The following is a 27,699-nucleotide window of genomic DNA, read 5'->3' as shown; positions in this document are numbered from 1 at the left end:
GCTTAGGTGTCCAGCTCTTCTTTGAGCCTGTGGTGTGGACTTGTGGTGGACTTCAAGCCCTCTGTGTCCTAAAAGATGTTTGTTACTGGCTGGCCAAAGGGTCTGTCCCTTCTGAACCTTGCTGATGCATTGCTGTTTTCTTCCCTGGTCTTGTGTTCCTGAGAAGAGGTTTGTTGCCAGGAACAGAAGTTAAGGATAGCAGCGCCCAAAAGGTGGGAATCTGTGGGATCTGGCAGAGTTAGAGCTGTGGGTGAGGAGTTCTCCTGTGCCCAGGTGTGAGCAGTGCATCTCCTGGGGGAGCTAGAGGAGGTGCCACTGGCAGAGCACCTGGGGCTGGCCAGGTCAGCTGGGCTTCCGTAATGCCGAAGCTTTCCAGCTTTGGTGTCAGCAGCCCCTCGCCGGGAAGCAGGTGGGACTGAGACTCACTGAAGGGGTTGGGGGGCTGGCGCTGGCCAGGCTCACCAGCTGAGGGACATCATTCAAACATCTCTGCTGCTCCAAGCTTGTCCTTCAGTCTTGCCATGAGCCCATGTGGGCTTTCCTTTGCCTACCTCCCTCATGGTACTGGTGTTCATAAGGCTGATGGTTACTGCAGGGCCAACTGTATGGGTTTTCTTTGAGCTGCTGGCAGCCCTTGTCACTGGCAAATATGTTGCTTTCATGGGCTCGGGAACAGCTGTTGAGGAGCTGAACACTGCTTGTGCCTTCCAGGTGTGCTTAGGGGACTGGAAAGCTGAGACCAGGTCTGTGTCTTGCCATTTATGAAGGCATATAGTGGTCGGACGAGGGGGAATGGCTATAAATTGCAGAGGGTCAGATTTAGATTAGACATTAGAAAGAAATTCTTCAAAATGAGTGTGGCAAGGCCCTGGCCCAGGCTGCCCAGAGCAGTGGTGGCTGCCCCATCACTGGAGGTGTTGAAGGCCAGGCTGGATGGGGCTTGGAGCCCCTGATCCAGTGGGAGGTGTTCCTGTCCCCTGGGGGCCTTGGAATTGGATGGGCTTTGAGGCCCCTTCTGACCCAAATCATCCCGTGATTCTATCATTCTATGATTCTATCTACCCTTCTCCCATCCACTTCTCTTCATTTGCCGAGGGCAATTCCACTCATATTCGACTACAAATTGTTTCTAGAGGTCCCAGGAGGTTGTGTGCACACACATTTCCTTGTGTCAAATCAATAGACATTGCTAACTGCTCAGAAGACCTGACCCTTCCAAAGCTGTCTGACGCTCCCCTCTCCCGGCAGCTGCTCCTCAGCTAAAATTCACATGGCCAAGCCTGGATGTGAGGGATTTTCTCCTGGGAATTCACATGTCTCAGACTATTGCTCAATCATCCTCCAGGCTCTTTTGATCTGCACTTGCAATGTTAAGATTTTCCACTGTTTCTGTTTGGATGTTTTGAGGGAAGAACTGTCATTGCTTCACTTCTGGCTACTGGGCGCATACAGCATTGTATCCGCTCGGGGCTGAGCCAGAGCTCCAGCTGCAAAGGGCACTTGTAGCCTAAAAGCATAGTAATATTTTTAAAAGTCTGAGGTCTGCAGTGAGCAAGATCTGGTGACATTGCTGGGACTTCCAGAAGCATCAAGGACAGTGAGAGTGCTTCTGGTTTTGTTTTACAGTGTTACCTGGCCTTGATATCGGAGAAAATTCAGTTTAGAATGCCCTAAACTGTTCAGGCATGAAAGAAGAATCATAGAAGGGTTTGGGTTGGAAGGGACCTTAAAGATCATCTAATTCCAACCTCCCTGCCATGGAGCTTGGACATGGGCAGGGACACCTCCCACTGGATCAGGTTTCTCAAAGTCCCATCCAACCTGGTCTTGAACACCTCCAGGGATGGGGCAGCCACAACTTCTCTGGGCAACCTGGGCCAGGGCCTTCGCATACTCATCATGATGAAGAAAGAGCCTACGCCTTGTTTGGAAAATAGTGTTTTGTGATATTGTGGAGTATCCGTGAGGGGAGATGGGGCTGATCTGGTGCTCGATGGCAGATTCACACAGAATCAGAGAGTGGTTTAGGTTGTAAGGGACCTCAAAGCCCATCCAGTTCCACCCGCTGCCATGGGCGGGAACACCTCCTACTGGACCAAGTTGTGAGTGCATTGGTGTTTGCATTTTAATATGACAGTGATTTACACCTGTGGTGCCAATCAAGGCAATACATTACTTTCTGAGAGCCCAAGCTCTTGGGGGAATTGGGGTTCTGCTTGGTCCCTCTGGAACAGCACCTCTGTTATTTCTTAGTGGTCTCTAAGCACTTTAGCATCATGTGAAACCTCCGCCTCACAGTGATGGGCACTCATCCTCCTGAGTATCAGAGGACAGACACGGACTTCTTGTTCTTGTCTGGAGGCGGATGTGCTGTGCATACAGTCATTGAATCATGGAATGCTTTGGGTTGGAAGGGACTTTACAGGTCATCCAGTCTAACACCCTCACAGGAGCAGGGACATCTTTAACCAGATCAGGTTGCTCAAAGCCCCATCCAACCTGACCTTGAATGTTTCCAGGATGGGGGCTCTACTGCCTCCCGAGGCAACCTGGGCCAGGGCCTCCCCACCCTCACAACAAAACATTTCTTCCTAAGAAATCTCATCTCAATCTCCCCTCTTGCAGCTCAAAACCGTTCCCCTCATCCTATCCCTGCCCTCCCTGATCAAGAGCCCCTCCCCAGCTTTCCTGGAGCCCCTTTCAGGATTGGAAGCTGCTCTGAGGTCTCCCCACAGCCTTCTCACCAGGCTGAACAACCCCAGCTCTCCCAGCTGCATAGTGCAGTTGGTGAGTGGTGCAGCTTCTCCGTCAAGAGATACAAATTCCTTCAACACCACTGGCCAGTCCCTCCTAGAGCTGGAGGATCTTGGAGTGGGGTTTCAGGAGACCAGCGCAGGGCTGATTTGTGAAGGGCATGAACAGTGGTTGGAGTTGCACTTGGAGTGCTCGTTGGAGGGAGGGAGGGAATGAATGAATGATGGATGGGTGGATGGATGGATGGATGGTGTCTACTTACTGAATTGGTTGCTGCTTTTTCAAGGTCTCTAATAATGAGAAGAGATTTCACAAGGTAGAGTCCTACTGGAACTTGTCTCTTAAATGACCTTGTGCTTAGGTGGCTGTGAGACCTGGTGCTTTCATGTTCATGCTCTGCTGCTGCAGAAGAAGGCACCAGGCAGAGGTGCTGGGCAGGGTTCATGTCCTGCAGAAGGGCTCATCCCTACCTTCCCTTGCTGCTGATTCCTCTTCCTGCACAGACTGTTCTCAAATCTGTGTTGCTGCTGCTGCCTGAGCTTATTTTGGTGCCTGGTGGGTGGGCATCTGGCTGGCTTTGCCGCTGTGCCGGCGAGGTGGCAGCCCCCTGCCTGCCTGCTTGCCTGTGCCTTGTGGCTCCAAGAGGCTCGCGCCCGGATGCGGGAGGACAGGGATGTTCTCCTCACCATCCAGCTCCATGCTGCAGCGTGGACAGCATCATGTCGGGGCTTGAGTGGTCTTGGAACGGCTGAGGGGCTGTCTTCCTCCTCAGGTCAGAGCCTTGGCTGCTGCTACTCCTGATTTGAGTCACAGCTCCTGGTAGACTTGTTTCTAAAATCCTTCCTGGCAAGTTGCTGCATCTTTTGTCGCTCCTGGCGCTTGAAGCAGGCTGTTGGTCCTCAGTCCAGGCCGCTTCCCAGAGGAGGTGGCTTTGAGTGACAAGTTGCCAGCCGGAGAGGAATGAAACGATGGGTTTTTCTTTTGGAATGGTTGGGAAGTTCTTCTCTGCCATTCATCTTTTCCGTGCATCACATCCTTCCCCACAGCCACCCTCCACAGCTCCTCATCGCTGCATTATACAGCGGATGCTGTTTGCTGAGTGAATTGCTTCCAGGAATGTACATCTCCAAATCTGAAGTCATGTCTTTCAGCCTGTCATCTCAGTCCATCTCCACAGGCTTCGGAAAACCTGATCAATATTTCAGACCCGGAAGCAGGTCCATGCCAGCTCTGCACCAGGATGGAACAGGAGGTTCAGTTGCATCTACATTTGACCTCCAGTCTCATAATTTAACCTGTGCAGACTCGAGGTGGTGGCTTTGGAAACCAGGTGCAGGGTCTGGGTGGCTTTCTTCAGGCTCTCTTGAGTCTGCTTGAAGATTATTTGAGTTATTTAGAGGGTGGCCTCTAGACCATCTCCTGTACCAGGAGGTCAAGGAGACAAATCATAGCTGCTCACCTCTGTCTAATGCATTGAGGCAACACTGGCCAGTGCCAAAAAGGCACCTGGGAGTTGTCTTGGTCACCCCAACGCAGGTGCAGGACCTTGCCCTTGGCCTGGTTGCATGGCAAGGTGTGGAGTGGCCCAGGGAGGCTGGACAGTGTCTGGTTGCTCCCAGCACCTCCCAGAGCAGGGCTGGAGATGGAGAGGACCCTGATGCATCTGAGACAGGCAGGATCCCTACCAACACCAGTGGTTCTTCAGCCCTTGTGGGGTTGGTAGGGCACGGCATGGTAGCAGAGCAAGATCCAGAGAGGACGTGCATCACTGGGTGCTGCTCGATTTGGGCTGGGGAGTGGGGAACCCCATCTTCCTCCTCTTTAACTGCCCCTCTTGCCTCCAGTGCCAGGAGCAAGTGATCCTGATGCTTGCCTGCCTCCTCCTGCCACACATTTGAGGTTGGCGAGATGATGCTGAAGCAAGAAGCCACATTGTGGCCAAGGTGTGCTCTGCTGTGCCAGCAGCAACGTGTATGGGAAGGCACAGAGACAGTGAGGTGGTGGTGGGGAGTTGCCATCTGCTGCCCTGTCTCTCAGCATCCTTTCTCCCAGCATTCCTGCTCCTCTTCCTCTTCGGGCATGTCCCTCAGCCTGTCTTTGCTCAATTAAGCCATCATAGGGGATGCCCTTCCAGCTCTATGAGGCGCAGCAAACCTGCTGTGAGATATGGAAGCTGGACGGGTGCTGGGTATAGGAGGATGGGTTCCTCTGTCCACCAGGAAGGTCCACAAGCTGCTGCAGAACAGCTCCAGCATCTCCAGCATCCCCAGCAGAGCTGCACTAAGATGCTCGTGGTCGTTCTGGCAATGCCATGCTGTGCTCAAGGGCTGCCTTGGGTTGTTGCCTCTTGTGTCACACAGAGATGCTTTTTGTCACCATTTAGAGCATTTCTCCAGCTCTGTCTTGAACGGATTTTGTTTCTTCTGATAATTCTTGTTGAAGGGCTGCTTGAAGACTTAACCTTCAGTGGTCAGGGGCTGAATTCTCATTTCCAGCCTGAGTCTATTTATGATCAATTTACATACCGACGTCATCCCAAGAACAAATATATTTAGCTTAAATAGCTGTTTGCCCTTCTGGCTTTATCCTGTCAGGTCTATGCAGCAGCTCGGGTGTTCAGCAAGAGTTTTGCGCAATTCCTGCCTTCCCTGACCCTGTCACCCACCCCAGCACTGGTTTTGAAGGGCTGCGGTCCATTGGGGTGTGAGATCTCCAGGATTTGGGGGGTGTGCCTGCTTGCTGGTCAGCACTTCGTGAGCTTTTCAGACTGGGTTGTCCTTTGATGTGTGTGAGCAAGAGCCTCAGCAGGACATCAGGTTGTGGAGATAGGTGGCCGGGGAGTGGGCTGTCCAGCCCTCTCTGGGAGATCCCTAGCAGAGCAGGAGAACAAGCTGGCAAAACACCTCCCTTCAGTGCTAAACTAGCCCAGCACCTCCCAGCACCAATTCAGCTGGTGTCGCCAGAGCAGGGTTGAAGGTGCAGGGATGTTCGTGCTGGTCCTCACTTTCCCTGACCACCTCTCAGCATGGACTTGTGGGAGGCTCCTGCAGCTTTGTTATGCCCAGCGCAGTGGCACGTGCTGCCAGTCCTCAGGTGCTGCCCACAGGAATGGGACACGTGGACTTTCTGTGCATCATTCCAACACTGCAGCAAGCGTGCCTGGGACATCTACAAATGCACCCACAAATATACACAAATGCAGCCACGGGCTGGGTGGAGAATGGTTTAGGAGCAGCCCTGAGGAGAAGGACTTGAGGTGCTGAGGGAGAAGCTCAACATGAACTGGCAAAATGTGCTCAGTGCCCAGAAACCAACCGTGTCCTGGGCTGCATCCAAAGCAGTGGGACCAGCAGGAAGGGAGGGGATTCTGCCCCTCTGCTCCGCTCTGGTGAGTCCCCACCTGGAGCCCTGTGTCCAGTTCTGGAGTGCTCAGCACAGGAAGGACATGGAGCTGTTGGAGCAAGTCCAGAGGAGGCCATGGAGATGATGGGAGGGCTGGAGCACCTCCTGTATGAGGACAGGCTGAGAGAGTTGGGGTTGTTCAGCCTGGAGAAGAGAAGGCTGCGGAGAGACCTTAGAGCAGCTTCCAGTGCTGAAAGGGACTCCAGGAAAGCTGGGGAGGGGCTCTGGATCAGGGAGTGCAGGGAGAGGATGAGGGGAATGGTTTTGAGCTGCAAAGGGGAGATTGAGATGAGATCTTAGGGAGAAATGTTTTGCTGTGAGGGTGGGGAGGCCCTGGCCCAGGTTGTCCAGAGCAGTGGTGGCTGCCCCATCCCTGGAGGGGTTCCAGGCCAGGTTGGATGGGGCTTGGAGCCCCTGATCCAGTGGGAAGTGTCCCTGCCCGTGGCATGAGGTGGGACTGGATGGACTTTGAGGTCCCTTCCAACCCAAATCACTCTATGTTTCTAAGATGCATCACAGATGGCAGAGAGCTGTAATTATTTTGGTCTTAATTTAGACTAAACAGTCAGTGGCACTCCTGGAAGACTTGTAATTGGATCCACAGAGTTCAACAACAGGTGAGGTGCCGCAACCAGTGAGTGGACATTGGGACCGTCATTGCAACCTGAGGTCTTTCTCTGTTGGCTCCTCTTGTCTGCATGCGACTTTGGCCGCGCTCCCCACCCTGCATCTCCTCTCCTTGCACTTGCCAGCCTTGGCTGGTCCTTGAGCCATGGCTAGAGTCCAGGCGAGTGCATAAGCTGAGCCGGGCTGGGGACATGGTGTGCCCTGCTGGTGGCCCTGGCTGCGCAGTGAGGCTGGAAAGAGGGAGGAAGGAGGGAAAGGAGCAAACCCAAGAGGGAATGCAGCAACTGTGCCCCTTGCAGTGTTGGTTGGAAGAGCTTAGCCCTCATTGCCCAGGACGGTGGCCTTGTTGGGGCTCCTCCAGCAGGCTGGGTTGCAGTCATGTGGCTCTCCTTGGGCTCTCCTCGCCTCTCCCTGCTGGATTCTTGCCCAGGTGGCCAAGGTGGCCAACAACACCTGCCTTGGAACAGCCGTGGTGTGGCCAGCAGGAGCAGGGTATGGATTGTCCCCCTGGACTCAGCTCTGGTGAGGCTGCACCATGAATCCTGGGTTCAGTTTTGGGCCCCTCGGTACAAGAAGGACATTGAAGGGCTGGAGTGCATCCAGAGAAGGGAATGGAGCTGGGGAAGGGGCTGGACCCCAGGGGTTCTTGGTGCTGCTGAGGAGAGACCTCATCGCTCTCTGCAGCTCCTTGAAAGGAGGTTGTGGTGATGTGGGTGCTGGGCTCTTCTCCCAAGGGACAAGTGATAGGACAAGAGGAAATGGCCTCAAGTTGTCCCAGGGGACGTTTAGATTGGATAGGAGGAATCTTTCTTTACTGAAAGGGTTCTTGAGCACTGGCAGAGGCTGCCCAGGGCAGTGCTGGAGTCTCCATCCCTGAAGGCGTTAACAACACATGTAGATGGGGTGCTTCAGGATGTGGTTTAGTAGGCACAGTAGTGTTGATGGTTGGACTGGATGAGCTTAGAAGTCTTTTCCAACCTTAACCATTGTATGATTCTATGATTTATAGTGGTTGGTGCCAGCTGGGCCCTGGATGATGCTGATGGGAGAAGGGCGGGAGGCTCTTCTGCAGCAGCCAGGAGCCCTGCTCCAGCGGGCAGCGAGCTGGGGTGTGACACTGGCCTCAGGGGATTGGTTGCTGACTGGCATGTGGGCGTGTATGGCAGTGGCATCGCTCCTGGATATTGCTTGCTTTTTACTCCAGCGTGTGATTGAGTTTCTCTTGTCTGCTTACAGCAGGCAGGATCCGTTCCCCGTTCCCTGCTGTGCTCCACGTGGCATGAAAATGACTGTGATCTCTAATGCTTTTAGCTCTTGGGCTTGATGTTGGGAGAGGAGGCGGGTTTGGGGCTTGAAGGCCAAAGGGTGAAAGAGCAGAATTGAGTTGCTGCTTTTGGAAGCGCTGGGAGAAAGAAACAGCAAGATCAAGGGGTTGCAAGTCAACATCTGCATGGTGAGCTGTGCCCTGCATCCCTCTGCATGTGGTTTTTGGAGCACTGCTGCTCTCTGGAGCTGTTTGGCTTGGAAGGGACCTTAAAGCCCATCCAGTTCCACCCCCTGCCATGGGCAGGGACACCTCCCGCTGGATCAGGGCTCCAAGCCCCATCCAACGTGGCCTTGAACCCCTCCAGCGATGGGGCAGCCACCACTGCTCTGGGCAACCTGGGCCAGGGCCTCCCCACCCTCATCATGAAGAATTTATTTCTAATGTCTAGTCTAAATCTTCCCCTCTCCAACTTATAGCCATTTCCCCTCATCCTTTCACTCCAGGCCCTTGTAAAAAGTCCCTCTCCAGCTTTCCTGGAGCCCCTATGCTCCTGGAAGCTACTCTGAGGTCTCCCTGCAGCCTTCTCTTCTCCAGGCTGAACAACCCCAACACTCTCATCCTGTCTTCAGAGCAGAGTTGCTCCAGCCCTTGGATCATCCTTGTAGCCCGCTCCAACAGTTCCATGTCCTTCTTGTGTTGAGGATTCCAGAACTTGGACACAGCTCCAGGTGGGGTCTCAGGAGAGCAGAGTTAGGGGGCAGAATCCCTTCCCTCAACAGTGTCCCTGCTGTCTGAGCAGCCACGTCACCCAGCAGCACGGCTCAGTGCCCGGCAGCGTGCCCTCACCTCGGGGCTGGCGCACAGCAGGGCGCTGGGGTTAGTGCCTGTGCCAGCAGAGAGAGGCAACAGACCTTGCGTGGAGCAGGATGCTCTCCAGCAGACCTCATCCAAACACAGCCGTATTCGCTCTGCAGCTGGATCTCCGTGTTCTCTTGCTGGATCTCCGTTGTCTCGGCGTCAACACCAGGGGATAATCCCTTATTTGCAGAAATGAGTTTAGGAGGGCTGAGACGAACAAGCCCTAAATCTTGTTACTGTGCTTTTCCAGGATTACTTTGCTGCTGCTGCGGCGCAGAGAAGGTTTTGTAGGCACAAAGTGAGCATGGGGACAGCTTGGATGTGACTGCAGAGAAGGGCAGGAGCACAGGCAGGAGGAGGAGGAGGGTGGCCAGAGGGTCTGTGATCTCCTGGGGTCCCCAGTATCACCCGTGCTGGGGATCCTGCTGCGGGAGAGTCCCAAGAACTGGTTTTATGGAGCTGCAATTAATTTATGGAGAGGTGAAAAAATTGAGGATGGTGAATTGGAAACTGCTGTGAACAGCTTGGGTAGGAATTACTGGTAAAAAGCTGTCGGGTTTGGGAAAATCAGGAAAATAGCAGTTGCGCGTCTATCTTTGGGTAACCTTTACCTGTGTGCAGCAGGGTGGTGTGTGTAGTTGTGTTTCAGGTGGAAGGAGGAGGAGTTGATGTCAATTAAAATGGAGATTTTTGGCAAGTGGTGGGAAGAAGCAGGCAGACAGAGCAGGAAATCCAAGTGCTGAAGGACCCTGAGAGCTTTTACACTGTAAAGAAACAGGAGCAGACGTGGGCTGACTGTGGAGGAGGAGGTGGGACAGGTCTCTAGCATGGATGTGCAGGCGCTGTTTGGCTGGGCTGGGGAGATAGGTGGTCACACACAGGCAGGAGCAGAGACTGCGGCTGCAACACGGGAACCTTGATGCTAGACAGGGCTGGTGATTGCTAAAAGTGGCCCCTCTTACCCATTGGGAAACATTTCTCCCTAAGATCTCATCTCAGTCTCCACCTCTTGCAGCTTCAAGTGTTCTTGAGATACCTGTGACCTTTTTACTTCTGAATAAAGAAATAGAGAATAGGATCATAGGATAGTCCAGTCCAGTTGTGTTGACCTGCTGCATGCCATGGGGCTCTGCACCCAGAGGAACGGAAACCATCACGCTCACAAAACAGCGAGGAAGGAGAATACAGAAAGTAGAGAGAATTTCCACTCTTGGCTTGGAGGCCCAAACTAATATTATACCCAGTGCTCAATAATAGCACAGGATGGAGTGGCCTCACACTAGAGTGTGGTAAGACAAAACAAATATTCTGAATGGAAAAGAAGGGCTCGGGGTGTTGGTGGATGAGAAGCTCCATATGAGCCATCAACTGAAATGGGCTCCAGGAAAGCTGGGGAGGGGCTCTTGATCAGGGAGTGCAGGGAGAGGACAAGGGGGAATGGTTTTGAGCTGCAAAAGGGGAGACTGAGATGAGATCGTAGGGAGAAACGTTTTGTTGTGAGGGTGGGGAGGCCCTGGCCCAGGTTGTCCAGAGCAGTGGTGGCTGCTCCATCCCTGGAGGTGTTCCAGGCCAGGTTGGATGGGGTTTGGAGCCCCTGATCCAGTGGGAGGTGTCCCTGCCCATGGCAGGGGGCTTGGAACTAGATTGACTTTAGGGTCCCTTTCAATCCCACCCCATCCCACGATTCTCTGATGATTATCCTGTACCTGTTTTCAGAGGCTGTTAATGCGGTACTGCTGTGCCTTCAATGGAATTGCTGCAGTAATCAAGTGTTGGAAATCTTGTTCCAAATCTTTTCAGTGCTGTTTTAGGAGGAAAATATTCACATGGAAAATATCTCCGACTTCCCTCTAACCGTCTTCCGAGTCCCTGTGTGGTTTTGCCTCATGACACCTCCCACCCTCAGCATGCAGCTCCTGCCTACTCTCCCGACACATCGCACAATCCCCTCTCCGGGTCTCTGCCTGCCCCCTTCTCCTGCCCCCATGGCTTTGATCCTGGGTATGGTGCTTCTCGGAGCTGTGCATCCTGCCTGGGGTGTGGGTGCATCAGCAGCTGCACGGGGGGGGGGGGTGTTGGAAATAACAATTTCCCTGCAACCCAGGCAGATTCATCGCCGCGGGGGGGTTGCTGCCCATTTGCCGTTAATTGGGAGCCCTGTGGAGAGCTGGGTGGTGAAGCTCTGCCTCCTGGCAAGTGCCTGGGAGCTGCCAATTTGGAGCAGTCGTTGCTTCGCCAGCTCCAGCCCGTGCAGGCAGAGCCCTGCCGCCTGCGCAGCGCTGGCTGCCTGCCCAGCACGGGCTCTTCATCTCCATCGGTGGAGATGGCGTGATGGTTTGTGAGGGCATCAGAGGTGCTGGCAGGAGCACCCGCAGGTAGATCCAGGCTATTGCTTGTGCCTTTGGGAGCTCCTGTGCTCCAGCCCTTCTCCTGCCTGCGCAGATGCCTGCAGGGGTGTTTGTCCACCTTCCTGGTTTAGATTGGATGAGGGAAGACATCAGGGAAGATATCTTTACTGACAGAGTGGTGAAGCCCTGGCAGAGGCTGCCCAGGGCGGTGGTGGAGTCTCCATCCCCAGTGGGGTTCAGAAAATGTGTAGGTATGGCACTTCAGGACATGGTTTGGCAGGCACAGTGGGATTGGGCTGAGGTTGGACTGGATGAGCTTAGAGGTCTTTTCCAACCTTAATGATCCCATGATTCTATGATCCGAGTTGTGCAGCTGAAGGTTTACCCAAAACCTGTCCTCTGCAGATAAAATCCTTGCCCAAACCCCCAGGCTGCATGGCTGGACTGTGCATCCTGCATCGCTGTGCTGTCTGGGCTCTGCAGGGGCTGTGCACCCAGCAGGTTTTCTGCATTGCTGGCTGCCCCTAAGTCCTCCCTCAAACCTCCAGCCCCCGGTGATGTTTCTACAGTCCCATCTTTGCCTGGACCCGGTGTGGTGGAGAGGAAGGGCACTGTGGCTTGTGGTGTGGCTGATGATGGTTGGCTTCCCAGCTGTGGTGCCAGGCCAATGGCACTCCATCCTCAGGCAGCTGGTTTTGGAGGTGCCATCTCCAGATTTTGTTCCTTCGGCTGGAACAGGGCTGCAGGAAAGGGGTCTTGGGGTATTTTTCAAGTTCAGTCATCAGGCGGGATTAAATCACAGCTGTTAGGGCAGAGCTGAGGAGGTGAGCACCTGGGAAGTGAAATGTCAAGGGAAGGTGCTGCTCATGAGCTAGAGATTATTTAGGAGAAAACAATCCTGTTGACCTGTCACTTGGCTTCTTCCCTTGTAATTTGCTGCTTAATTAACAAGGGCTTGGATCCCCTGCCTGTAATGAGTGGGTGCTCACTGCCGTGCCTTGCAGATGCTCTGCAGCTTTGTGTGCGCAGGGTGGGATGGAAACGTGAGCGTGCACCTCGGTTGCGTCTCTAGCCTGGACACCCCTTTGCTCATCTGGTGACCACCCAGTGTGCTGAAGCTGTCCCCGATCGCGATGTCCTAGCCTGCGGCTGGGGATGGTTTCCTGGGATGTGGCACTGCTGAATAATTTTTCTCACACCTGAGACTTCACGTGGTTGACTCGTAGATGCAATTAATGCAATTGGTGTATTGCTGGGCTCTCTTTTCAGGGACTTGTTGTGTCATTATCACGCTCCAATTCCTCTCCTCTTGGCAATGGAATGCTGTGTTTGGGCCGATCTCCTCTGGAGACTCTGACACAAGGACACGTGGGCTGGGGAGGTGTTACCATAAATCCTGACTCGTCACTGAGAGATTAGAAATGGTGTTTGCGTTGAGATTCCAGACTCAGCAGCCTGAATATGTGACGGTTCCAGATACTGTCTGATGGGGACAAGGGAATTAGTCTGTCACCCCAATGGCGATGCCCACACTGTTAGTGACAGTGATGGTCAGTTGCTGTCAGGTCATCCCTGGCAAGCCAGAAAAAGAGAAACCTTGCCTGGCCCTTTCCTCTGCCCACTCTCAGCCTGGGAGGGTTTTCTTTTTCTTTATGGGCTTTCACTTGGTTTTATCTCTTTTTTTCCTTGATGGCGAGGGCTTTGGTCCAGGTCTCAGCTGGCAGATCCTTCCCTCTTGGCTCCTCTCTGCCAGCAGGCACCAGAGCTCCATGTCCCACATTGTTTCTGGTTGCCCCAGGGATGAGTAACCCTCTTCTGCAACTGGTTTCATTTTCCAGTGAGTTCTTCTTAATGAATTCTTCAAGGGCAGGCTTTCCCCTTTCCTCTGCTGCTGGGAGCAGCCCTTGACGTGGTGCATCAAGGTTTATTACCAAAACTGTAAGGAGAGTCTGGAGCCACGTGAGCTGAGGTTGCTCTCCGTATTCAGTGATGCCCTCGTGCTGCCTCCGCATATTCCCCTGCTGGAACCTGGTCTTAGAAGTGGTTTTCAGGCAAAGGCTGTGTTGGAGTTCATGATGTCTTGGACTGTGGGCTAGATTGGATATTAGGAAAAAATTCTTTAATGACAGGGTGGTAAAGCCCTGTCAGAGGCTGTCCAGGGCAGTGGTGGAGTCTCCATCCCTGGAGGGGTTCAAAAAGTGTGTAAATGTGGCACTTTGGGACATGGTTTAGCAGGCACGGTGGAATTGGGCTGAGGTTGGACTGGATGAGCTGAGAGGTCTTTTCCAACCTTAATGATTCCATGATTCTATGTCGTAGAAATATTGATGTCCTGCATAGGTGAGCATTAGGGCAGTGCTGGCCCCTTGGCAGAGTGGGTGCTGCCTGGACCTTGGGTGGTTTGTGAGCCATATTTTGGAAAGATGCTTTTCTTCCTTCCTGCTTTATTAATTTCTGGGGGCAAAAACCTTACAGTAATTGAATGGATGTCAAAATGTTCCCTGATGGGAAGTGCTCTGATGGAGCGGAGGATGAGTATCTGCTGGTGGTCACTAACTCAGAGGACTTGTATTTATTATTTATCAGGTGAGAACATTTCTGAAAACAAGGTGTTTGCGCTGGGTAGATGCCTGCACCAGGGCAAGCACAAGCAATGAAGCAACCAGACTGGTGTTAGAGAGAGCAGTGAAAGAGGCATTGGGTATGGAAAGGCATGAGCTCATGTTTAAAAAGATTTTCACAGAATCATGGACTGGTTTGGGTTGGAAGGAGCCTCCAAGTCCATCCAGTTCCAACCCCCTGCTATAGGCAGGAACATTCCCACTGGATCAGGGGCTCCAAGCCCCATCCAACCTGGCCTGGAACACCTCCAGGGATGGGGCAGCACCACTGCTCTGGGCAACCTGGGCCAGGGCCTCCCCACCCTCACAGCAAAACATTTCTCCCTAAGATCTCATCTCAATCTCTCCTCTTGCAGCTCAGAACCGTTCCCCCTCATCCTGTCCCTGCCCTCCCTGATCAAGAGCCCCTCCCCAGCTTTCCTGGAGCCTCTTTCGGGACTGGAAGCTGCTCTAAGGTCTCTCCGCAGCCTTCTCTTCTCCAGGCTGAACAACCCCAACTCTCTCAGCCTGGCCTTGGATGGGAGGTTCTCCAGTCCTTGGATCATCTTTGTGACCTGATGCAAACACTTCACATGGGAAGCAAAGTGATGCTGAGCTGTGGTGCTCCAACAGAAACACCCTAAACCTGAGACCTTTGGGGTGTAGGAGTCCTGATTGGGGAAACAGGAAAAATGGTTGCTCTTTTAGGCAGGACGGCTGCAGAGGCTGCAGCCATGCAGGTTTGAAGGCTCTTGGAGGACATGGCCCTAATGCTTCCTTTCACCTCCTGTGGCCGTGCAGATGTATCCACCCATCCTGCCTCCGTTTCTGTAGGTCTGGTGGAGAGAAATGTTTTCTGAGGACAGACAACATAAATCTTGAGCTTGCTTTTAATGCCAGCAGAGCCTGCTTAATGGATTTAAGCTTCTTGCAATCTCCTAGCTCTGTTAATGAGTTCCCAGGCCCCACAGAGGTGGAGCAGAACTGTATTTTCCTAATTGAGTTATCAGATTATTAGCAAAAACACAAATAAAAGAGCTGCTTTGGGTGCAAGTGAGAAAAAAACCTGCTGTCTGGAGCAGCACTGTCATGAGAACCACATGGCAGATAATGGGGGCAAGGCAAGGCCAGAGAGTTGTCAGGGGAAGAAGATAAATGCAGCTGGGATGTGGCCTCCACTGATTTCTGGCCTGGGGCTCTCTCATGAAAGATTATGGTTCTTAATTGTATGAAGCTGGAGATGTTTGAGGCACATATTGAGTCACTTCATGAGTGTACCCTACAGGTAGAAGAGCTTAGGAAGAGTTAATGGATGATTAATTAGCTTCGAGGTAAATAATTAATCAACTGGTGTAGAACCGAACAGGTCAGGCTTGGCTTCTGATCTGTAAATACTGATGTGTGCGCTGCTGAGGACCATCCTGTGCAGGTGTTCTTTTATTACCAGCCTCCAGCCCTTTGCCAACTACCTCTTTGTGCACACGTAGTAAGTAGGGTGATCCATCATTCGTTGCTCAGATAACTACCAGAGGTCATCACGGCTGGTGGTGGTACTTTGGTAGTAGCATTTTGACCTGCGAATGTGAACTGACTTTGCCTGGGAAGGGAAGTACAGCTCTTGTCCCATGTGCAAGTGTGGCACTGGGGAGCAGAGGAGATGAAGACCTTCCTGGTGTCCCCACGCTGGTCCTCAGCAAGAGGAGAAGTTGTGCAACACAGAGTTGAGGTGTGAAATGGTGCTGAGATGTTGCTGCTTGTGTTGGAAAGGGCTTCACCTGAGGGAAGCATCTCCACTCTTGTGGTTTGAGATGTCATTAGTGTTGGCTGAGGGGAGTTGCCCAGTATCCTGGCTACCAAGTCCAGCCTTGTTACGTCAGTAAGGATGAGAAGACTTTGATCCAGGATAAGGTGAAACCTTTTATCTCAGACAAAGTGAGACCTCTTAGCTGCAAGAAGAAACACAGGATGAGTGAGAACTCTGGTTGTTCTTTATGTATTAGGAGTGCTCTTTCTGGAGTGTTTGGAAATTATATGTGCAGTCACATTTTTTCTGTTGAGAGCTTAAAGGGTTTGAATCATGAAGGAAAAATGAGCATGTCCATGCTTTTATAATGTCTTTTTTGCTTAGTAGGTTTGGGATGTGAGAGAGAAGTTGGGATTTTCCTGTACAGGCATTGGCATGTCGAATCCTGGGTTCAGTTTTGGGCCCCTCACTCCGAGAAGAACATTGAGGGGCTGGAGCATGTCCAGAGAAGGGGAACGGATAGGAGACCTCATCACTGTCCACAACTGCCTGAAAGGAGGTTGTGGTGAAGTGGGTATTGGTCTCTCTATCAGAGGAAATGGCCTCAAGTTGTGCCAGGGGAGGTTCAGGTTAGTCATCAGGAAAAATTTCTTCACTGAAAGGGTTCTCAAGCACTGGCAGAGGCTGCCCAGGGGAGGTGATGGAGTCACCGTCCCTGATGGGTGGATGAAGTGCTCTGGGTAGTAGTGGACAGGTACAGTTGGACTCGATCTCAAAGGTCTTTTCCAACTAAGTGATTCTATGAGTTGGAATAAACAGCTGATTGACTCATGCGTGTTCAACCCAAGTCAGAAATCAGGACACTTTTATGCAAGACATGTTAATGTCTCTTAAAAATGCTACAGCTATAAGAAGTGCCTTATTCTTGGCATCCATCTGGGTTCTTGCAGAGACGGAGCTTAAGAGTGGGTACGGCACCATGTGGGGATTATATATCTCACCAGGACCAAAAGGAATCTGGAGCTCCCAATCTGGAAGTTAATTCTGTGCCTTGAGAGCACTGCAAGGGCTTTTAATAGCTTATGGTGCCTCAGGGAAGCAGCCTGGGGGGGAAGTGATTTGGAGAACGTAAGCGGAGTATCACCCACCTTCTTTTGCTTGGAGTTTTGAGAAGATCCTGCTTAGAAGTTCCACTTCTGCATTGGTAGAGCCACCTCAACTGGAGCTGTGCTCATGATGTAGCTGTGGAAGAAAGCTTAATTTCTTCTCTTCTTGCTCAATTTTATTTGCAGTTATCTAAACCCTCAATTGTATCCCTTTTTTGTCTGTCTGTTGTTCAGTTTTAAATGAAAAAATGCTTTCTAAATTGAGTCGTCAATGCGTGTCATTGTAGCTCCGCTTCCATGGTGGACCCATGTCTGCCAGCCCTAACCAAGGTGTTGCTCACAGCATCCAAACCCTGGAGCTCCTACTTTCTCAACAGAGAAGCTCTGAGCTGCCTTTTTTTCAGCAGCCTGAAGTGAGGAAACTAGTAGTGATTTTTGCTGCTGAAGGGCTTTGCACTGGGACCAGCCTCTGCCCTTGTCTGAACATGCCACTGGTGGGAAGGTGGTGACTGATATGGATGGAGTGGCTGGAAATGGTGACCCGTCAGCTCAGTGCTTGTGAGCAGCTGAAAGAATGAACTGCACCCAAAGCAGTGGGAACAGCTCTGGGGATTCTGCCCCTCTGCTCCACTCTGGTGAGACCCCACCTGGAGCCCTGTGTCCAGTTCTGAAGTCCTCAGCACGGGAAGGACATGGAGCTGTTGGAGCAAGTCCAGAGGAGGCCATGGACATGATCTGAGGGGTGGAGCACCTCCTGTATGAGGCCAGGCTGAGAGAGTTGGGGTTGTTCAGCCTGGAGAAGAGAAGGTTCTGGAGAGACCTTAGAGCAGCTTCCAGTACTGAAAGGGGCTCCAGGAGAGCTGGGGAGGGGCTCTGGATCGGGGAGTGCAGGGACAGGATGAGGGGAACAGTTTTGAGCTGCAAGAAGGGGAGATTGAGATGAGATCTCAGGGAGAAATGTTTTGCTGTGAGGGTGGGGAGGCCCTGGCCCAGGTTGTCCAGAGCAGTGGTGGCTGCCCCATCCCTGGAGGTGTTCCAGGCCAGGTTGGATGGGGCTTGGAGCCCCTGATCCAGTGGGAGGTGTCCCTGCCCATGGCAGGGGGTGGGACTGGATGGGCTTTAAGGTCCCTTCCAACCTAAGCCATTCTGTGATTCTGTGAAATAAATCAATATTTTTGTGATTGAAATAATTACATGAAAAATCCATGATCTCATGATGGAAACAGGCTTTTGTGAACTCCCAGGGACATCTTCGTGCTGCATCGTCACCTCTGGCAGTGGGAAGCACTGATGCTGAGACACGAGGCCACCTTGCTCTGTTTCTAGCAAGAAGACCATGATGCTTGGCTTTTGGGGTTTGTAGACAAGCAGTAACTTATTCCTGTTTCTAAACTTTGAACTCAGTAAGAGACCAAATTAAGTTACATGAAGGCAAGAACTTCCAGACTGCCCAGTTTTGACTAAAGCGTGACCTGGAGTTTTAGGCACCAATTATGGCTTGGTGGGACCTGGGGCTTACCAACCTCTGCTTTGTTGCACGTGCCTGGGGGTCCTAATTAACATCACTGGATGAATGCAAATGTGAAATCCATGCCACTTTGCATACAGGCAAAAATGTGCCCTGAAAGGATGGAGCACACCATCTCTCTGCTGGGTCCCAGCCCTAACGCTTGGTTCCTTGTAGGGACATGTGCTCTCCAACCTGATCCTCCAAAGGCAAATGCCGTGCAGGCTCCTTGGCTTCCTGCTGAGCTCATCCTGCTCGCCCTGCCTGCACTGGAACATGCAGGGTGCTGCTGCTGACAGTGGTAGGAAGGGGTTGGTGGGTGCATGAGGTGGTTCCATGTCCACCTTCAGGACGGCTCTGTGTGAGTTCCCAACCCCCTAGACTAGAGCAGGCTGGAAGCCAATCTCTCCTCACCTCGAGCATCCAATGTGGTGCAGGCAGACTGTGGGATGAGTCAGCTGGCAGCGATGCTCATCTGCGCTGCCCACTGCTGCCACGAGCATCCCTGCGGGGGCTGCAGCTCCTGCATCCCTCCTTGCCTCCCACTTCCTCTCGCTGCCCGTGGAGGAGCCCTGCCCTCGGCAGAGACTGCACGGCGCGTGGACAAAAATAGCTTCTGCAGAAGCAATTGAAATGTCAAGAGCGAGCGGGCAAAGCCCGGTCACGATGTTGGCAAACCAGTGCCGCGTGCGCAGTCGGGGCGAGTTCCCTCTGCTGTTGCACAGGGGAAGATGTCTTTGGAGCGTGGCTTGGAGCAAACACTGGGAAAGGGCTACAGAAAAGCTACTGCAATGCTGTCCACCTTCTCGGTGGTGGAGGAAGGGGCACCGCTGTGGGCCATGTCCTCCCCTCCTGGGCTGCCCAGCCTCGTCCCTGTGGTTGTTCAGGGAAAACACTGGCAGCGGGGGAGGGTTCCTGGCCCCCGTCTCTCTGTGTTATTGGGGTGCAAGAACACCTGTCTGAAGGGACTGGGGCTTAAGTGATGCTGCACAATGTCTTCTGCATGGCAGAAGGTCCCTCACTGGCACCAGAAGGTGCCTTCTCCAGCAGCAGCAGCAGCAACCTCGATGTTGCAGAAGGTCCTGCCGTGCCTTGGTTGATGCTGATATGACTAGGAAGAGCTTTGCAATTGGCTATTGAACCTTTGCAGGCTCCTAATGTGTAATAATTAATGTTTAGAGGAAATGTCCCAGATGATCCTGGGTGTATCAGAAGGACAACTGCTTTCATTCCACAGTTTGAGTGTGTGATAGATACTGAAAGGCAGCACCAGCTGTAACTGTGACTGCTCTGGATGGTGTTTGCACTACAAAACTGCTGGAATCATTAGATATCCTGAGTTGGAAGGGGGATCCACAAGGACCATCGAGTCCAACTCCTGTCCCTGCACAGGACAAACCCAACATTCACACCATGACAGCATTGGCCAAACCCTTCTGCAGTATTGTCAACCTTGGTGCCGTGACTGCTTCCCCGGAAGCTGCTCCAGGGCTCCACCACCCTCTGGGGAAAGAATCTTTTCCTGATGTCAAACCTGGAATTTTTGGCTGAAAACGTTACAGAGGTTCACATCTTTGGAGCCTGCGGGATCAGCAGCACGGCTCCAGCTTATTTTTTAATTCCTGTCGTGAGCAGGCTGTCCAGGAAGGGAGATGTAAGGAGCATTGTGTGTTGCAGGACATGGACAGATATGACAAGCAGAGAAAAAGGCAGTTAGTTGGTTTAGCCAGCCTTGGATGGGGATTTGGCTGGGCTCTCTAACCAAATGGCGCAGGGTCAGGCAGGACTGCAGTGCTACTCGGGCACCAGGATGCCTTGAGCCATGGTGTTTATCCTATTTCTCCCTCTGCTGAACTTGGTACCTTGAGTTTACCTGGAACTCTGCATCCAATTCTGGAGTCCTCAGCACAGAAGGACATGGAGCTGTTAGAGTAAGACCAGAGAAGGTCATGGAGATGATCCAAGGGCTGAAGCATCTCCCGTACGAGGCCAGCCTGAGAGGGTTGGGGCTGTTCAGCCTGGAGAAGAGAAGGCTGCGGGGAGAACTTAGAGCAGCTTCCAGCACTGAAAGGGGCTCCAGGAAAGCTGGGGAGGGTCTCTTAATCCGGGAGTGCAGGGAGAGGACGAGGAGAATGGTTTTGAGCTACAAGAGGGGAGATTGAGATGAGATCTTGGGGAGAAATGTTTTGCTGTGAGGGTGGGGAGGCCCTGGCCCAGGTTGTCCAGAGCAGTGGTGGCTGCCCCATCCCTGGAGGGGTTCCGCCCATGGCAGAGGGTGGAACTGGATGGGCTTTGAGGTCCCTTCCAACCCAAACCATTGCATGATTCTCTGTGTTGCTCAGCAATGACAGCAGAAACCTCCGGCTGCTGCAGATGTGCAAAAGGCACCGGTGCTGAGCGCACTGCAGTGGGGTGACTCTCACAGAGCTCCGAAGCAAAATTAGGTCCAGGATAGGTGAAAGTTTTAATCAAAGCCGAACATGCAAAGAAGAAAACGCAGCAAGGAGAACATAGCTTTGGAAATCATGCAGTTTGTGGCATGCAGGGATGGACAGGGACATCACCCCCACGCCACCGGGTTGGATGCAGGGACCAGATGATTAAACATTCAGAGTTCGATTAGGAAAAAATGATGAATGAGTCCCACACAGGGGTCACTCCTGGGTCGAGTTCAATTTATTATTTTCATTAAGAGCTTGCAGGCTGGAGGAAAATCCACTCACTAGCTCACAGAGGCGGCACAGAAGAGCTGTGCTCGCTTCACCTATCTGATTTAAAGACACAGTTGATTAATGACAAAACCAGGCTAAAAATCAATTATAGAGATACTGTAAAAGGACAAATCTCAACTGGTTTCCATGGAGAGCAAGAATCTAATGGCCTGATACAACTCCAGGACTCGTACACTTGGAAGAGGTTATATGAGACCCACAAGGAAGGCAACAGCCGATTGCAGGGTGATAACTACAGGGATGGAAGGCATTTTTATCTTGGAAACAGCAAATCAGAGCAGGACTGAGGTAGAAAACAGCCTCCCTGAGCTCAAGGTAGCACCACGCTTAGGATGGGCAGTGCAGGCAGAAGGGAGCTGTGATCCCACCTATGAACACAGCGTGAACCCTGTGTCCCAACAGTGCTTCCAACATTTTTTTTTTTATGAGAGAGGGGAGACTGAGATGAGATCTTAGGGAGAAATGTTTTGCTGTGAGGGTGGGGAGGCCCTGGCCCAGGTTGCCCAGAGCAGTGGTGGCTGCCCCATCCCTGGAGGTGTTCAAGGTCAGGTTGGATGGGGCTTGGAGCCCCTGATCCAGTGGAAGGTGTCCCTGCCCATGGCAGGGGTGGGACTGGATGGGCTTTAACATCCAACAGAAATCATTCTATGATTTTAACATTTCCCAGATGAGGGTGTCCCATAAAGGCTAGAAAGCAGAATTTCACCCATGGGAGGTCTGGAGATGCCACCTGATCGCTGCATGTGTTTGATTGCCCATGGAAAAGCCGTGCGCACACAGAGCAATCTGAGCACTACCAAATCTCAACAAAAAATCTAGTTAATCCAATTTTCTGGAAGCACTAGTGCTTGCTTAGCTTGCCTGCATTTATCAGTCTGTGGATAGTTAATCCTCTGGTTGGACCTCTCGTCCTGGGGTCATGGGATAATCAGGATTTCCCATACCAATCTCAGCTGGGCCACAGGGCTGCCAGGCTGGTGCTGGGACAAGGACTGTGCTCTGACCCTGTGCTGCAGAAGACAAGACACGTGTGCAATGGTCAGTGAGGGATACAGCTTCTCGTTTCCATCTTGGTGACTAATGGCCTCTAAACTTCTTCAGAAGACCAGACACCAGCCATCAGCAGACACAGTCCACTTGGTAACGAAGATATGTGTCCTCACAAAGTCTTGTCTGATCCAAAGAGATCATATGTCTTACGAGGAGCAGCTGAGAGAGCTGGGGTTGTTTAGCCTTGAGAAGAGGAGGCTGAGGGGAGACCTTATTGCTCTCTACAACTGCCTGAAAGGAGGTTGTGGAGAGGAGGGAGCTGGGCTCTTCTCCCAAGTGACAGAGGACAGGACAAGAGGGAATGGCCTGAAGCTGCGCCAGGGGAGGGTCAGACTGGGTATCAGGAAAAAAATTTTCACAGAAAGAGTCATCAGGCGCTGGCAGAGGCTGCCCAGGGAGTAGATGGAGTCACCTTCCCTGGAGGTATTTAAAAGACGGGTAGACGAGGTGCTCAGGGACATGGTTTAGTGACAGATAGGAATAGTTGGACTTGATGATCCAGTGGGTCTTTTCCAACCTGGTGATTCTGTGATTCTATACTCATACGATATCATTCTCATACGCTCTGTACAAAATGAAGCAGCACATCCTGGCCGTTTCCTCTCATCCTGTCACTTGGGAGAAGAGAAGATGCATGGGTTGCCCAGCGCCGTGGAAGCAGGGAGGTGCAGTGGGGGCTGTGGGTGCCAGCAGTTAAATTTTAAAGGGGTTGTCTTATTTAAGTATGCGAACACTTAGGCAGGTAGAGGTGATTGCCCAGATGTTGGGGGTGAAGCGTGGAGGCTGGCAGGGCAGAGCCTGCTGTCATGCTGAGTCGTTAGCAACGAGTGAGCAGCGCCATGAGTGGGGAAGACAAATCCTGGCAGAGAAAGACATCTGGAGAAGGAAGTAACAGGGGAGGGTGAATTCCAGCATGTAGAGAAGGAGCGGGCTGGGAAAGCCGTAATTAAGGGAGCCAGATGGCAGGAGCGGAGCGAGTCCAATGCAGCAGGGGGTGGAGGCTTGGAGGAGGCTGCGGGGCCAGAGGGAATGAAGCAGTCGGTGCTGAGGAGGAGGCGTGGGGCCACCACGAGACAGTACCCAAAAATATTTCCTATGCAAAAGCTGAGGAGGGTGAATGAGTATCCAGCAGTCGGTCTGGGCAATCCCAGACCTGTGTCTGTCCTATTTTCCCCTTCCTTTTTGTGCAGCCGAAGTGCATCCTTGCATTTTTCTGCACTCATTTAATAGGGTTTCTGTTATTTTTTCTTTGTTCAAGCTGTGTTGTTGTCTCTTGTTAAAGACAAGATGTTTTTTCTCCCTTCCTGCCACCATGACCAGTTTCTTTGGTTTGATTTCAAGCGGTCAGAGGGAACCTGCCTTTCTTGGAGGGGCACTGGCTGAGGGCAGGTTGGAGTGGGGAAGCAGGGTGCAAGGAAAATTTGCTGGTCATGGTCGTCCCCTTGCTTTTGGGATTCCCTGTTGGAGGGGAGCTTTCCCCTCCACTGGGTTAATGAGCGCTGTGGAAAAGGCAACTGGTGACACGCTGGTGACGCCAGCAGCTGACGCCGCGCTGGGGAGGAGTGGGAGGCTGTGTGAGCGTGCCAGGGAGCACGTCGGCACTGCCTGCCACGGCATGTGGCTCCTGGCACTGCCACAGCCGTGGGCACCACCACGATGGGCAGCAAGGGCTGAGGGAGCCCGGGAAGGCTCCTCCGGAGTCACGAGGGCCAGATGATGGGGAGATGGTGGCGAGAGCAGGGCAGCGGTGGCAGAGAGGACCGATCAGAGGCTGCCCATGTGTTCGCCCTGCGTAAGGTGGAGACCAGTATTCCTGAGCCAGATCCAAATCCAATGGGAAGTGTCCCTGCCCATGGCAAGGGATCGGAATTGGATGGGCTCTGAGGTCCCTTCTGACCCAAAGCACTTTAGGATTTTGTTATCAGGAACAATTTGTTTCTGATTTCTGTAAATTAACAAATAAACAGAAGAGCTCAGCAGGGAGGCAGACTTAGAGGGATGATTGTGGAAGATAACTCGGCCCCAGCCACATGTGTCTCACCTGAAGGCATGGAGCTGGTTTGCTTTGATGTTTGGAGACGTGGATGCAGGAGCAGATGAATGGGCCAAACTGTGCCTCGCCACTGTGGTCACCTGCTCACCCCGACTGTGGCCCTGGGGACCCAGGTGATGCCAACCTCAATATATGTAGGCAGCTCCCAAAGTGAGGGAGAGCTGGCTTTGCCCTGGGAGGTCTTCAGCAGGAGCTTGGCGGAGCAGGCAGCCGTGGTGGCTCGGCAGCTTGTGCCGGCACTGTCCCTGCTGATTGGCCTAGCAAAAAGGTTTAGGTGGGATATAAGGAAAAAACATTTTACACTGAAGGTTGTGAGGCCCTGGCCCAGGTTGCCCAGAGCAGTGGTGGCTGCCTCATCCCTGCAGGTGTTCCAGGCCAGGTTGGATGGGACTTGAAGCATCTGATCCAGTGGGAAGTGTCCCTGCCCATGGCAGGGGATGGAACTGGATGGGCTTTAAGGTCCCTTCCAACCCAAACCACTCTGTGAGTCCATGACTCTATGAAAGAGAGCAAGTGCCCAGCCCTGTGAGCTAGATTCTTGCCCTTTTTGGTATTTCCCATCCCTCTCTTGCTGCCTCTGTAGTGACACTCTCTTAACTGGGCAGCCTCCCCATGACCAAAGCCTTTTCCCTTTGCTCATTAAATCCATTATGATTATTGCTAATGAGTTGTTATTTACAGAGATGCAGTGGGTGGCTCTTGGGGACCTTCCTGGCTTCTCTGTGTCCAAAGCCATTTGCTCTGAACCCTGATAGAGTTGCAGGCTGAAAGGACTGGGTGACCCTGACAGGGTGTTGCCCTAGCAAACCTTCTGGTGGAAGGTCCCACCAAAGCTGGGAGCAATCGGTTGGCTGCAGTTGGTCATGATCCATTTGGATCTCTCAAATTTACAGGACAGGGTACTCTGTGTATTAAACTAACTTATGAGCTTGTTAAGAGAGAAAGCAGACACGGCAAGCAAGGGCTCAATACCCTTGTCGTAGACTCGTAGAATGTTCTGACTTGGAAGGGGCCCACAAGGATCCTCGAGCCCAACTCCTGGCCCTGCACAGGACAACCCCAACATTCACACCGTGGGGCTGAGGCGTTGGCCAGGCTCTTCTGGAATGTTGTCAGCCTTGGTGCTGTGACTGCTTCCCTGGGAGCTGTTCCAGGGCTCCACCACCCTCCGGGGAAGAACCTTTTCCTCACGTCCAACCTAACCCTCCCCTGGCACAGCTTCCTGCCATTCCCTGTCCTTGGTCACCAGAGAGAAGAGCTCAGTGCCTGCTCCTCTTCCTCCCCATGTGAGGAAGCTGCAGACCACACATGGTAGTCTAATATGAATCCACTAGTCCATCACTTAATTAATGAGATTTCTAACTCAAAAGTTCCCTAATTCGTAACTTGCAACTGATAACTCGCACATCTATGAGGAAAACAGTTACGTGGCAGAGGGTGGCAGTGCTCATTCCTCCTCGTCCATCATCAAGTAGGCATCCCCTCTATCACACTGTGAAGCGTGAAAGCCTCAGCAGTCCAGCTGCTGCTGGATCTACTTAAAAACATTTTGGGTAAGCTGACATGGTTTTACCTTCTGGCTTCCATAGTTTGGAATATATAGGTCTATGCTGTGTCCATGAATTAGTGGGTTCTGAAGAAACCGCAGACAACCAGTCATAGAATCATAGAATCACCGGGTTGGAAAGGACCCACTGGATCATCGAGTCCGACCATTCCTAGCACTCCCTTAAACCATGTTCCTAAGCACTTCATCAACCCATTCCTTAAACACCTCCAGGGAAGGTGACTCGACCCCCTCCCTGAGCAGCCTCTGCCAGTGCCCAGTGATTCTTTCTGTGAAGAGTTTTTTCCTGATATCCAGCCTGAACCTCCCCTGGTGGAGCTGCAGGCCATTCCCCCTTGTCCTGTCCTCAGTCACTTGGGAGAAGACGCCAGCTCCCTCCTCTCCACAACCTCCTTTCAGGTAGTTGTAGAGAGTAATAAGGTCAGCAAGGATGCTCTACAAGACAGCCAACTGCACGAGGCAGTGCTGCAGAACCATCTTTAGCCCTTTTTGGCCACCGTGTCCTGCATATGTGTTGTCCTGGCATGGACTTAATGGTGCTGCTGCCAGTGTCATAGCCAAAAGTCCGAGGAGGAGTTGAGGAACAGTCCCACAGCTCCTGGTACTTAAGTCCCTGATGAAAAATATCAATTAGGCCAGGATTTTTTTAAGGAAAAAATGCAAGATTAGGCAGAAAAGATGTTGGAATTCTTCCTTTCAGGTAGTTGTAGAGAGCAATAAGGTCTCCCCTCAGCCTCCCCTTCTCCAGGCTAAACAACGCCAGCTCTCTCAGCCGCTCCTCGTAAGACTTGTTCTCCACCCCCCCTCACCAGCTTCGTTGCTCTTCTCTGGACACACTCCAGAGCCTCAACATCCTTCTTGTGGTGAGGGGCCCAGAACTGAACACAGTATTCGAGGTGTGGTTTCACCAGTGCCGAGTACAGAGGGAGAATAACCTCCCTGGACCTGCTGGTCACACCGTTTCTGATCCAAGCCAAGATGCCATGGGCCTTCTTGGCCACCTGGGCACACTGCTGGCTCATGTTCAGTCACTGTCAACCAGCACCCCCAGGTCCCTCTCCTCCGTGCAGCTCTCCAGCCAGACTTCTCCTAGTCTGTAGCGCTGCATAGGGTTGTTGTGCCCCAAGTGCAGGACCCGGCATTTGGCCTTGTTAAACCTCATCCCATTGGTCTCAGCCCAGCGGTCCAGCCTGTTCAGATCCCTTTGCAGAGCCTCCCTACCCTCCAGCAGATCCACACTTCCTCCCAGCTTAGTGTCATCTGCAAACTTGCTGAGGGTGCACTCAATGCCTTCATCCAGGTCATTGATAAAGACATTGAACAGAGCTGGACCCAGTACTGAGCCCTGAGGAACTCCACTTGTAACTGGCCTCCAGCTGGAGTTCACTCCATTGACCACCACTCTCTGGGCCATCCAACCAGTTTTCAACCCAGGAGAGTGTGCGCCTGTCCAGGCCAGAGGCTGACAGTTTCTGAAGCAGAATGCTGTGAGAAACTGTGTCAAAGGCTTTACTGAAGTCCAAGAAGACTCCATCCACAGCCTTTCCCCCATCCAGTAGTCATTTTGTCATAGAAGGTGATCAGGTTAGTTTGGCAAGATCTGCCTTTTGTAAACCCATGTTGACTGGGTCAGATCACCCGGTTCTCTTGCGTGTGCTTCATGATAGCACTGAAGATCACCTGTTCCATGACTTTCCCCAGCACTGAGGTCAGACTGACAGGCCTGGAGTTCCCTGGATCTTGCAGAGTGCTCTCTCGCAGCTGAAGCTCTGGGTGGTAGGGCTTCTTGGTGTCCTTTTTTCCCCCCACCAGTGCTAGAAAAAGTTTTCCTTCCAACTCGAGGTGATACTTGCTCTTTATTGTGGAAATGTGCAACTCTAAAAATAACCTGTCCACAATTCCCTTGCTGGCTGCCTCTCTGCACGAAGCCCTGGTTCTCTTTGTCCAAATGCAGTCACTGTGTGTGATCTGCATCACCTTGTGTGTGGGGTGAAGGACTTCTCCTGTGGACCCAACCCCTGCTTCTCCACCGCCCTTCAGTCTGCACAGTGGCCAGAAGCTCTCGTACGTGCAGACTCTGGCTT

General features: G+C 52.4%; 1 protein-coding gene across 2 annotated transcripts in view; it reads left to right on the top strand.

The window, feature by feature from the left end:
- The window catches only part of STX1A (syntaxin 1A), a 77,880-nt gene that overhangs the window by 17,444 nt on the left and 32,737 nt on the right, over positions 1-27,699 (top strand). The gene's annotated exons all lie outside the window — the stretch shown is intronic.

This window comes from Cuculus canorus, chromosome 20 (assembly GCF_017976375.1).
Source record: "Cuculus canorus isolate bCucCan1 chromosome 20, bCucCan1.pri, whole genome shotgun sequence".
NCBI classification, from domain to species: domain Eukaryota; kingdom Metazoa; phylum Chordata; class Aves; order Cuculiformes; family Cuculidae; genus Cuculus; species Cuculus canorus.
The sequence above is the reverse complement of the archived record's forward strand: the minus strand, read 5'-3'. Positions and strand labels throughout refer to the sequence as shown.